Below are 13,506 nucleotides of genomic sequence, written 5' to 3'. Positions count from 1 at the left end.
TCTCTGGTGAGAATCTGGTGTGATTCTGATAGGTCTGCCTTTATATGTTACTTGACCGTTTCCCCTTACTGCTTTTAATATTCTTTCTTTGTTTTGTGCACTGGTGTTTTTACTATTATGTGATGGGAGGTGTTTCTTTTCTGGTCCAATCTACTTGGTGTTCTGTAGGCTTCTTGTATGTTTATGGGCATCTCTTTCTTTAGGTTAGGGAAGTTTTCTTCTATGATTTTGTTGAAGATATTTACTGGTCCTTTGAGCTGGGTGTCTTCACTCTCTTCCATATCTATTATCCTTAGGTTTTATCTTCTCATTGAGTCCTGGATTTCCTGTATGTTTTGGACCACTATCTTTTTCCATTTTCCATTATCTTTGACAGTTGTGACGATGATTTCTATGGAATCTTCTGCTCCTGAGATTCTCTCTTCTATCTCTTGTATTCTGTTTGTTAAGCTTGTATCTACGGCTTCTTTTCTCTTCCTTTGGTTTTCTGTATCCAGGGTTGTTTCCCTGTGTCCTTTCTTTATTTCTTCTATTTCCAATTTTAATTCCTTCACCTGGTTGTGTTTTCCTGGATTTCTTTCATGGATTTTGTGATTCTTCTCTATAGGTTTCTTCTTGCTTTTCTGGTCTGTTTGGATATTCAGTGTTTGCTTTGGTGGGAGAATTGGGCTCCGAAGATGCCATGTAGTTTTGGTTTCTGTTGCTTGGGTTCCTGTGCTTGCTCTCGCCATCAGGTTGTCTCTGGTGTTACCTTGTTCTGCTATTTCTGATAGTGGCTAGACCGTCCTATAGGCCTGTGTGTCAGGAGTGCTGTAGACCTGTTTTCTTGTTTTTTTTTTTCAGCCAGTTATGGGAACAGAGTGTTCTGCTTTCGGGAGTGTATCTTTCCTGTCTACTGGTCTTCTGTTCCTGTGGGCCTTTGTCCTGAGTCCACCAGGCAGGTCACTTGGAGCAGAAAAGTTGGTCTTACCTGTGGTCCCATGGCTCAAGTTGCTTGTGGGGAGCTGCTTTTGAACTCTGTGAGGGCAGCAACCAGGAGGGCCTTCTCTGCCTTTTCCTGGAGCCCCTGTGCACAGGCATCTCAGATGGCGTTAGGTGTTTTTCTCTGGAGTCATAAATGTGGGTAGAGTGTAGTTTCTTCTGGCTTTCTAGGTGTGTTTGCCCCTCTGAAGGTTTAACTCTCCCTCCCACGGGATTTGGGTACAGAGAACTGTTGACTGGTTCTTTTCAGGTCTGGTTGATGTCTGGACTTCCAGGGATCTGTTGTTCGAGTGCCCCTATCTTCCAGTTCCCAGAGGCCATATCCAGTTTCCTCTTGGTCTAGGAATGTGGGCATGGGTGGCCCACACTGCCACCCTGCAGTCTCAGGAGTGCCCACCTGTCCAGGCAGTGAGCTCTCTCCCCCAAGGGATTTGGTAGCAGTGAGCTGTGGGCCAGGATCAGCGAGGTTGGGGCTCCAGCCCGAAACTGGAAGTGTCAGGTCCCAGAGGAATTTTGCCCCTGTGTGTCCTGAATCCATCAGGCAGATTGCTTGGAGCAGAAAAGTTGGTTTTACCTGTGGTCCCGCAGCTCAAGTTGCTCTTGGGGGGCTGCTTTTGAGCTCTCTGTGAGGGCAGCAACCAGGAGGGCCTTCGCTGCCTTTTCCCGGAGCCGCCGTGCACCGGTGTCCCAGATGGAGTTAGGTGTTTTCCTCTGGAGTTAGAAATGTGGGCAGAGTGTAGTCTCTTCTGGCTTCCCAGGCTTGTCTGCCTCTCTGAAGGTTTAGTTCTCCCTCTCACGGGATTTGGGTGCAGAGAACTGTTGACCAGTTCCCTTCAGGTCTGGGTGGTGTCTGGACTGCCTTTGTGCCCCATTTAAAGAAGGACTGAAGTATCTGCACTCTAGTCATCCTTCTTCTTGAGCTTCATGTGGTCTGTGGATTGCAGCTTGTTTAATCTGGAGCTTTTGGGCTAATATCCACTTATTATTGAGTGTATACTATCTGTTTTTTTTGTTTGTTTTTTTGTTTTTTTTTGTTTTTTTGTTTTTTGTTTTTGTGATTGGGTTACCTCACTCAGGATGACATTTTCTAGTTCCATTTATTTGCCTATGAATTTCATGAAGTCCTTGTTTTTTATAGCTGAGTAGTACTCTGTTGTGTAGATGCATCACATTTTCTGTATAAATTCCTCTGTTGAAGAACATCTGGTTTCTTTCCAGCTTCTGGCCATTATAAATAAGGCTGCTATGAACATAGTGGAGCATGTGTCCTTATTACATGTTGGAGCATCTTTTGGGTATATGCTCAGGAGTGGTAGATCTGGGTCCTCAGGTAGTGCAATGTCCACTTTTCTGAGGAATCTTCAGACTGATTTCCAGAGTGGTTGTACCAGTTTGCAATCCCACCAGCAATGGAGGAGTGTTCCTCTTTTTCTACATCCTTGCCAGCATCTGTTGTCACCTGAGTTTTTGATCTTAGCCATTCTGACTGATGTGAGGTAGAACCTCAGGGTTGCATTTTGATTTGTATTTCCCTGATGACTAAGGATGTTGAACATTTCTTTAGGTGCTTCTCAGCCATTTGATTTTTCTCAGCTGAGAATTCTTTGTTTAGCTCTATACCCCATTTTTAATTTGGTTATTTGGCTCTCTGGAGTCTAACTTCTTGAGTTCTTTGTATATATTGTATATTAGCTCTCTAATAGATGTAGAATTGGTAAAGACCTTTTCCCAATCTGTTGCTTGCTGTTTTGTCCTAATGACAGTGTCCTTTGCCTTACAGAAGCCTTGCAATTTTGTGAGGTACTATTTGTCTATTTTTGATCTTAGAGCATAAGCCATTGGTGTTCTGTTCAGAAAAATTTCCCCAGTGTCCATGTGTTTGAGACTCTTCCCCATTTTTCTTCTATTAGTTTGAGTGTATCTGATTTTATCTGGAGGTCCTTGATTCACTAATACTTAAGCTTCGTCCAGGGTGATAACAATGGATCGATTTGCATTCTTCTACATGCTGACCTCCAGTTGAACCATCACCATTTGCTGAAAATGCTATCTTTTTTCCATTGGATGGTTTTACCTCCTTTGTCAAAAACCAAGTGACCATAGGTGTGTGGGTACATTTCTGGGTCTTTAATTCTATTCCATTTATCAACCTGCCTGTCTCTGTACCAATACCACACAGTTTTTATCACTATTGCTCTGTAACATAGCTTTAAGTCAGGGATCGTGGTTTCCCCAGAAATTCTCATATTGTTGAGGACAGTTTTCACTATCCTGGGTGTTTTGTTATTCCAAATGAATGTGCAAATTGCTCTTTCTAACTCTATAAAGAATTGAGTTGGATTTTTGATGGGGATGGCATTGATCTGTAAATTGCTTTTGGTAAGAGGGCCATTTTTACAGTATTAGTCCTGCCAATCCATGAGCATGGAAGATCTTTCAATCTTCTGAGAGCTTCTTCAATTTCTTTCTTTAGAGACTTGAAGTTCCTTTTATAACAAAATCTTTCACTTGCTTAGTTAGAGTTACACCGAAGTAGTTTATGTAATCTGTGACTATTATGAAGTAGGTTATTTCCCGAATTTCTTTCTTAGCCTGTGTATCCTTTTAGAAGAAGTAGGCTACTGATTTGTTTAAGTTAATTTTATATCCACCAACTTTGCTGAGGTTGTTAACCAAGCTTAGTAGTTCTCTGGTGGAACTTTTGGGATCGCTTAAGAATACTATCTTGTCATCTGCAAATAGTGATATTTTGACTTCTTCCTTTTCAATTTATATCCCTTTGACCTCCTTGTATTTTCTAATTTTTCTAGCTAGGAATTTGAGTACTATATGAATAGGTAGGGAGAGAGTGGGCAGCCTTGTCCAGTCCCTGATTTTAGTGGAATTGCATCAACTTTCTCTCCATTTAGTTTGGAGCTGGCTACTGATTTGTTTTATATTGCTTTTACTATGTTTAGGTAAGGGCCTTGAATTCCTAATCTTTCCAAGACTTTTAATATGAAGGAGTGTTGAATTTTGTTACATGGATTCTCAGCCATCTAATGAGATGATCATTTGATTTTTTTCTTTGAGTTTGTTTATATAGTGGATTATGTTGATTGATTTCTGTATATTGAACCATCCCTGTATCCCTAGGATGAAGCCTACTTGATCGTGATGGGTGATCATTTTGATGTTTTCTTTGATTCAGTTTTCAAGAATTTTATTGAATATTTTTGTGTTGAAATTCATAAGAGAAATTGGTCTGAAGTTTTCTTTCTTTGTTTGGTCTTTGTGTGGTTTTGGTATAAGAGTAATTTTGGTTTCATAGAAGGAATTTGGTAGTGCTCTGTCTGTTTCAATTTTGTGGAATAGTTTGGACAGTATTGTTATGAGATCTTCTCTGAAGGTCTGACAGAATTCTGCACTAAACCTCTCTGGCCTATTTCATTATCTGATCCTGATTTAACTTTGATTTCTGGTATCTGTCTAGTAACTTTTCCATTTCATCTATATTTTCCAGTTTTGTTGAATATAGGTTTTTGTTGTAGGATCTGTTGTTTTATGAATTTTCTCAGATTCTCTTGTCATGCCTCCCTTTCCATTTCTGATTATTTTAATTTGGACAGTCTCTCTGTGCCCTCTGGTTAGTCTGGCTAAGGTTTTGTCTATCTTGTTGATTTTCTCAAGAACCAGCTCCTGGTTTTGTTGATTCTTTGTATAGTTCTTTTTGTTTCTACTTTGTTGATTTCAATGCTGAGTTTGAGTATTTCCTGCTGTCTACTTCTCTTGGGTGTATTTCCTTCTTTTTGTTCTAGAGCTGTTAGTTGCACTACCAAGGTCCTAGTGTATGCTCTTCACAGTTTCTTTTTGGAGACACTAAGAACTACGTTTTTTCCTCTTAACTTTGCTTTCATTGTGTCCAATAAGCTTAGGTATGTTTCTTCTTCAACCAAGTTATCATTGAGTGGAGCATTGCTCACCTTCCCTGTCCATGTGGGCTTTCTGTCATTTTTTTGTTATTGAATATCAGCCTTACTCTGTGGTAATCTGATATTAAACATTGGATTATTTCAATCTTCTTGTATCTGTTGAGGCCTGTCTTATATGGGCAATTTTGGAGAAAGTACCATGAGGTGCTGAGAAGAAGGTATATTCTTTTGTTTTATGATAAAATGTTCTATAGATACTTCTAAATCCATTTGGTTCATAACTTTTGTTATTTTCTCTATGTCTCTGTTTAGTTTCTATTTCCATGATCCATCCACTGATGAGAGTGTTTGTTGAAGTCTCCCATTATTATTGTGTGATGTGTAAAGTGTGCTTTGAGCTTTAGTAAGGTTTCTTTTATGAATGTAGGTGCCCTTGAATTTGGAGCATAGATATTCAGGATTGAGAGATCATCTTGGTGGATTTTTACTTTGATAAATATGAAGTGTTCTTCCTTATCTTTTTGATAACTTTTTATTGAATGTCAATTTTAATCAGTATTACAATGGCTACTCCAGCTTGTTTCTTGTTACTGTTTGCTTGGAAAATTGTTTTCTAGCCTTTTATTTTGAGGAAGTGTCTGTCTTTGTCACTGAGTTGTGTTTCCTGTATGCAGCAAAATGCTGGGTCCTCTTTATATATCCAGTCTGTTAGTCAATGTTTTTTTTTAAATTTGGTAATTGAGTCCATTGATATTAAGAGATATTACAAAATAGTGATTGTTGTTTCCTGTAATTTTTGTTGTTAGAGGTGGAACTACATTTGTTTGTCTTACTTCTTTTGGGTTTGTTGTAAGATTACTTTCTTGTTTTTTCTAATGTGTAGTTTTCCTCTTTGTGTTGAAGTTTTCCATTTATTATGCTTTGTAGATCTAGGTTTGTGGAAAGATATTGTATAAATTTGGTTTTGTCATGGAATATCTTGCTTTCTCCATCTATACTGAGTGAAAGCTTTGCTGGTTATAGTAGCCTGGGATGGCATTTGTATTCTCTTAGGTGCTGTATGGCATCTCCCCAGGATTTTTTGGCTTTCATAGTCTCTGTTGAGAAGTCTGGTTTAATTCTGATAGGTCTGCCTTTATATGTTACTTGACCTTTTCCCCTTACTGCTTTTAATAATTTTTTCTTGTTTTGTGCATTCAGTGTTTTGACTATTATGTGATGGGACAATTTCTTTTCTGGTTCAATCTATTTGGAGTTCTGTAGGCTTCTTGTATGTTTATGGGCATCTCTTTCCTTAGGTTAGGGAAGAATTCTTCAATAATTTTGTTGAAGATATTACTGGCCCTTTAAATTAGCATTTTCATTCTTTTCTATACTTATTTTCCTTAGGTTTGATCTTCTCATTGTGTCCTGGATATCATGGATGATTTGGATTAGGTGCTTTGTGTGTTTTACATTTTTTGATGGTTTTGTCAATGTTTTCTATGGTATTTTTTCCCCTGAAATTCTCTGTTCTATCTCTTATATTCTCTTGGTGATTCTTGTATCTATGCCTCCTGATATCTTTACTACCTCCCAAGTTGTCTGTTTTTTGTGATTTCTTTATTGTTTCTCTTTCTATTTTTAGATCCTGGATGGTTTTGTTTAATTCATTCTCCTTTTGGTTGTGTTTTCCTGTAATTCTTTAAGGGTTTTTTTTTTGTGTTTCTTTTTTAAGGGATTCTACTTGTTTACCTATGTTGTCCTGTATTTCTTTAAGGGAGTTATTTATGTGCTTCTTAAAGTCCTCTATCATCATTGTAAAATGTAATTTTAAATCCAAATCATACTTTTTCAGTGTTTTGTAATTTCCAGTATTTGCTTTGATTGGAGAACTAGGTTTTGATGATGCCTCATTTTTTTAGTTTCTGTTTCTTAGGTTCCTGCACTTGTCTCTCACCTCTTGTTGTCTCTGGTGTTAGCTGTTCTTGCTTTCTGTGACAGTGGCTTGTCCCTCCTATAAGCCTGTGTGTCAGAATTCCTGGAGACTGGTTTTCTCTCAGAGGGATCTGTGTACAGAGAGCTGTGGGACTGGGTTGAATCTCAGAGTAGGCAGAAGCTGGAAGGGTCCTGTCCCAGACTGCTCCTGTGTTCATGTGTCCTTAGAGCTCCAGGTGGATCCCTCATAGCAGAAGTGGTGATCTTGCCTCTGCTTTCAGGTGTGTCAGCACTTCTAGAGACTAGCTTTCAGGTCTGGGTGCTGGTGGAGATTGAAAGAATCCTGTCCTTGACTGCTCCTAGGTTCCTTCATACAGAGGGTTCTAGGCAGGTTCCTTTTAGGCCAGGAATTTGAGCAGAAGTGGTGGTCTCCCCTGAGCTGTCAGGATTGTTCACACTTCTGAGAGTCCATCTCTTTCCCCTTTGGGATTTGGGCACAGAGAGCTGTGGGACCATCTCAACTCTGGGCACAGGCAGAAACTGGAAGCTTCTTCTAATTTTTATTGACTATTTATATTGTCCAGGACTCTTTGCCCTCAGCACTGTGAATGATGTGCAGTCACTTTGCTCTTTCCTGCTTATCTGATTTATGAATGTTTAGCAAACCAATAAGGTAACAAAAATCTCAACTGGAGGAGTGGTTTGCTTAGAGCCTGAGAGAAAGAAATTATCTTTGATTTTATAGATACTACCCCTTACTTAATACAGTATGAAATCACATCAGATGCACACAAGTGTTCTTCAATGAAGGGTATCCAAGAATTGCTAGAATTTGTGAAAAAAATTTTCTCATACTGTATATAAGTTGTTGGTGTTTTCCAGAGCATGATATCAAAGTAGTTGGGTATGAGTAGCTTGTATAGACTCCATCAGTGTCCTTAGTAGATGGTCTCATAGTCATTTTTGAAACTTTTCATGTATGTGACTATAAATTCCCCAAGCTATTGTAATAGCATGCAACAAATCAGTGTGATTCCATTTCAATCCTCTTATCCTTCTCTGCTACTGAAGAATATGATACTAATAATATTGTAATAACTAATATTTCCCCCTATGTACCTTACCTAGAGTATCTTTAATAGTTCAGGGATTGGCTCTTGTACATGAGATATGTCTCTAGGTGGTCTAGTAATTGTTTGGACAGTCCCACAATCTCTGTTCCATCTTTGTCCCTGCATATACAGATGAGAATTTATGGGTGGGTTAATGTCTTTCTCCCTCTAGTGGATATACCTGCTAGTTGCAGGAGGTACCCACTTAAGTCTCTATATTGCAGCTGCTAGGAGTCTTAGCTATGGTCACCCCATAGACTCCTGGGAACGTCCCCCATCCCAGGTCTCTTGATACTCTCAGAGCCTTTCTCATTCCCATCACTCCTCTACCACATGCTCTCTTCATATCCTCTTTACCCTCCTTACCCTGCCTCCCACCCAGTTCCCTCCTTCAACCTATCTCCGATGACTATTTTGTTTCCCCTTCTGAGTGAGATTCATGTATCCTCCCTTTGGCTCTCATTATAACTTAATTTCTTTGGGACTGTGGATTATAGTCTGGTTATATTGTACTTTATGGCTAATGTCCATATAAAAGAAAATGTATACAATATATTCAGATATCACACAATTCAATACTAAAAACAAACAATTGTGCCTAATTTTGCATTATTATCTAATATGCTAAGATCAAGGTTGTGTTTTGGGTTTTTATTATGCAGTTTATTTTTTATAGCTTTTCATGAGAGAAACTTCATATTTTGAATATCATTTTTAATAAGTACAAAGCGGCATGGTAAGCATGTGAAATATTTGTTATACTAAATACGTGGTTAAATTCAATTAATACTTTCAGCTTTTATGTTTGTTTTCCTAAATTCGTGAAAAGAATTTACTTGTGGTCTTAGCAAGATATGTAGCACTTTGGGGCAAAGATGCATAAAAGCAGCCCTGCACTAGAAGTCAAGTTACAGAAGACCTCGACAGCAACCATAGATTTGCACTTGGTGCTATGATAGACAGGGAGATAAGTGATCCAGACACCGCAGAACACCAGCATGCTGAATGTAAGGAGCTTGGCTTCATTGAATGTGTCTGGCAGATTCCTGGCCAAGAAAGCTACAGTGCAACTTGCCATGGCAACAGAGCCCATGTATCCCAAGACACAGTAGAAAGCAATCACTGAACCTTTGCTGCAAACAATGATAATGTAGCCATGTACCATGTATACATCAGCTTCAACAAATGGAGGAGAAGTTACAAGCCAAATTCCACAGAGAATCAGTTGAATCATGGTGCATATAGGAATTATGTATTTAGGTGCCCCTGACACCAGCAGCCACCTCATCCTTCTTCCTGGAACAGTGATCTTGAATGACAGTACTACAGTAATTGTCTTGGCCAAGACAGTAGAGGTAGCCACAGTGAACACAATGGCAAAAGTGATCTGCTGAAGGACACATTTGGCCATACTGGGATGACCAATGTAGAGCAAGGAACAGATAAAACAAAGTATGAGGGAGATAAGTAGGACATAGCTGAGAGTTTTATTATTGGCTCTAACTATGGGAGTGATTCGGTGTTTCAAGAAGACATAGAGTACAACAGATATAAGAGCAGAGAAGCACAGAGCTAAAACAACCAGTGCCATTCCTAAGGGGTCTTCATAATTTAGAAAGGTCACAACCTTTTTGAGGCATTGAGTTTGATCTGTGTTGGCATACTGATCCTCTGGACACTTCACACATTGATCCATGTCTAATATAGGAAGGGAAATATTATCAGAGTCAGTTTTCCTTTGTTAATCATGAGATACACTAAATTAATACATTGGAAGATCATAGCTAAATTAGACTTACATCTTGTATCATATGAATATTTAAATGTGGAAGTATCATAGGACAGGGTCCCAATACCCAATGCTTATCACTTTATGCAAATATTTGTTTATATTAATCTTACATATTCAAGATTTTAATAGTATTTTTCAAAACAAAAATGTTCTCACAATATTGTACTTGGATTGATCATTCATGGAAGCATGCTTTTGTCATTCATCATTTTGCATATTATGGAAAACAAGTATTTAGAATGAGCTGCGTCCATGTACCTTATATTCTATCTGCAAAATGTATGGTAACATATGTGTTCTCAAGTGGCTCCTTGGACATTTAAACTCTTGCCCTCCATGTCTTGGTGAAGAACCTACAGTTAACACTTTACTAAACAGTTATAATCCCTATTTTTAAAATACTTGTCCTTAATATTTATTATGAATAATAAATTTATTATGGATAGTCCTCTCTATTTATTATGAAAACTTATTTTTGAAGGAGACATACAGCATTTGGGCAAACCATAGTTGATAAAAATTTAGAATTTTGGAGTCCTGTCAACTCCTCATTTAAGTCTAAAAATTTGCAAAAGAAGGGGTTTAATGATTCTAATAGTTAGAGGATCAGAGAGCTTGATGTGATCCTGTATTTCCTAGGAAGGTCAAAAGTAACACCCGTAAGTATCTTATCAAGTGGCCCCTTAAACCTGAGCTGATGTGGCAGATACCTGGCATAGGGGGAGGCCCCAGAGTGTATATTGGGGATGACTCTAGCTGAGCCTCCTATCAGTGGGGGATGTGGATTCTGAAATGGCCACTTCCTGTAGGCAGGAAATACTCCAAGTGGAGGTATAAGGATAGCAACCCACCCACAAAATTTTGACCCAAAATGTGTCCTGTCCTCAATAGGTGCAGGGACAATGATAGAGGAGAGATGGAAAGAATGAGCAACAAATTATTGACCCAAATTCAGATTGGTCTCATGGGCAAGAACCAATCCACAGCACTTTTAATGATACTCTGTTATGCTTACTGACAGGAGTCTAGCATAACCTGGATCCACCCATCAGCCAATGGAAATTGATGCAGATACCCAAATCTAAACACTAGATACAGCTCAGGGAACCTTACAGAAGAGTTGGGGGAAGGGCTGAAGGACCCGATGAGGACAGGGGCTCCACAGGAAGACCTACCAAGTCAACTAAAGCTTCCAGAGATGACCCACCAACAAAAGAGCAAACATGAGATGGACCTAAGTCCCTCCACACAAATGCAACAGATTTGGAGCCTGGTCTTTATGCTGGTCCCCCAACAACTGGAGCAAGGGCTATCCACAAATATGTTGCCTAACTGTGGATCCTGTTCCCCTAGCCAGGCTACCTTTTCTAGCTTCAGTGAGAGAGGATGAGCCTTGTCCTGCAGTGACTTGATGTGCCTGTGGTGGTGATACCCAGAGATATGTTTTTTTATTCAAAGCAGAAAGGGAGAGGGGAATGAGGTAAGGATCTGGGCGAGGGTGTGCATAGAGGAGGAGGGTTGATATTGGGGTGTAAAATAAATAGACACATAAGTAAGTCTGAGCTGCCTGAGAACAAAGACAATATGAGAAAGTGGAGAAGGGAAAGGCTATTAGACAAAATTCTTACCTTGAAAACTACAGACAACTAAGAAATATTGAGAGTGGGAAAGTTGTTTTCCTTTGAGATAAACAGACTGACTAATTATTGTGGAATAACAAAATGGTCTTTCTTAAAACATAAATGTAGTTTTATTCAAAGTGATTGGATTGTATTTAGAAGTATATGTACAACATACAGAAAATATTTTTATGTAATAGCAATTTATAAGATGGTTGCCATAAATTTCATAGAGGGCAAGGAGGAGTATTGTAGGTGTGGGTGTTATAGAAAAGACTGGGAAAGAGGAAATGAAGTAGTCTTGGTATAATCTAAAAAGTAAAAGTAACATCAAAAAGCAGTGATAAAGTCAAGGAAGAGACAACATAAAAAATTACCACTTAAATTCTCTACATTAAAAAAATTACCTTTAGTTTTATGGTTCAAATATTTGAAATTTTGTAGGGTACATTACTTGCCAGTTTTACTAAGTTCTATAAGGTTTGATTATCCAATACTCTCAAGGTATAGAATATATTAATAAATATCATGCTATAGATAATGTTCCATATCTCAAAAAATTGTCTTTACAGATTGTGCTTGATGGAGTTTTAGAATTTCCTTCCACTTGTATCCTGGTATTTATAGTATTCAGCTTTCTTTCAATTGAATTGAGTCAATAGGTCAAACTAAAAAGTGGTGCTGTTCTTCCAGCACTGAGTCTGAGCATTGAAAGATGTACATTCTGCTTCATTTTGGATTTCTTTTTTTGATTTTGCTGGACAGTATTATCTAGTTGGTTAATAGAAAGATACAAATACTCCATTTTTCTTTCCATTTAAAAATAATTAACTATGATACAATGTGTTATTTTCAAGCGTTTATAACTATACATAGGAGAGATACCCACTGCTCATTCACATGCTGCACCTGCCAGAAGAACACATAGGCTCTCTCTAGATGATCCCAACTCTATTACCTCAGACACAATTCACAATTCTCAGGGTCCCCACCACTGTTGGAACAGAATTACAGGGGCAGCTTCATTTTAACCCTGTGCATTCCTCCCATGAATCTCTCAGACCATCACTCCTGGCCTCTGATTAATTGGCCACCAACATTATCAAGTCCTGCCAATAAACACAGTAGCCTAGCATCCAGAAAAGCAGGCAACAGTCATCCAACACACTCTCTGAAAATCCAGAGAAGAAATAAAAACCAAGGAATAAAACTTCTACTCAAGCAATCAAACCCAGAAACCAGTAGGTAGACCTATTATCCTCTCAAATGCAGATCTCTAGATGCCAGCTTAAGAATAGAAAGATAACATCCAGGTCAATATATGCCCACCAGAGCCAGCTATCTTACCAGAGCATCACCTGATCTTCCAACATAGTTAAAATACACCCCTCCAAAGACTTAAAAACCAAGTCTGTGTGTGAAGATTATATTATAGTGGTCCTGTAAAAGGACATGGAAAGGCGGGAGGGGCTGAGTGGGTGGAGGAACACCTTCATAGAAGCAAAGGAGAGGGGGAATGGAATGGGGAGTTTGTGGAGAGGAAATTGGGAAGGGGTTATCATTTGAAATTAAACAAATAAAGTGATTAATAAAAAACAATAAGAAGTCTAGGAAGTCACAATCAATGAAATGAAATGAATAAACTCCTTAATGAAAACACAAACAAATTGAGGAAATGAATAGATCTCTAAAGAAGACTGATAGTGCTTAAAACACACAATGACTATCCTATATTGATATTGTGAGGCTTCAAATTCCCATTCTCAGGGAGTGAAAATATTATTCAGACAAATATTAAGATAGAAATACTGGAGTTCCCAAATTCTGTGAGGAAGAGAGCTGAACACCCAGAAGTGGTCACCATCCTGAGACTGCAGGACAGACTGCCACTTCTGCCAATCTTTGCCCACATCCCTGGTCCAAGAGGAAACTGCATAGTGCCTCTGGACAAAGGAATATAGGAACAGTCAGCTGCCAGTATCTGCAGTTCAGATCTGCACCCAGAAATGATCTGAACTGAACCAGTCAAACAACTCCCTGCAACCAAATCCTGTGGGGGAGAGAGCTGAACCTTCAGAAGTGCAGAAACTCCTGAGAAATCAGAGGAGACTACCTTCTGTCCACATTCCCTACCCAAGAGTGAATTGCCTAGTGCCAGCTGTGCCCTCTGGGAG

The 13,506-nt window shown here is 38.9% G+C and overlaps 1 pseudogene; it reads right to left on the bottom strand.

Annotated features, from left to right (window-relative positions):
- Positions 1-8,700: 8,700 nt before the first annotated feature.
- LOC116893200 overlaps positions 8,701-13,506 on the bottom strand; it is a 77,599-nt pseudogene continuing 72,793 nt past the window's right edge.

Source organism: Rattus rattus, chromosome 2, assembly GCF_011064425.1.
Source record: "Rattus rattus isolate New Zealand chromosome 2, Rrattus_CSIRO_v1, whole genome shotgun sequence".
Classification (NCBI taxonomy): domain Eukaryota; kingdom Metazoa; phylum Chordata; class Mammalia; order Rodentia; family Muridae; genus Rattus; species Rattus rattus.
The sequence above is the reverse complement of the archived record's forward strand: the minus strand, read 5'-3'. Positions and strand labels throughout refer to the sequence as shown.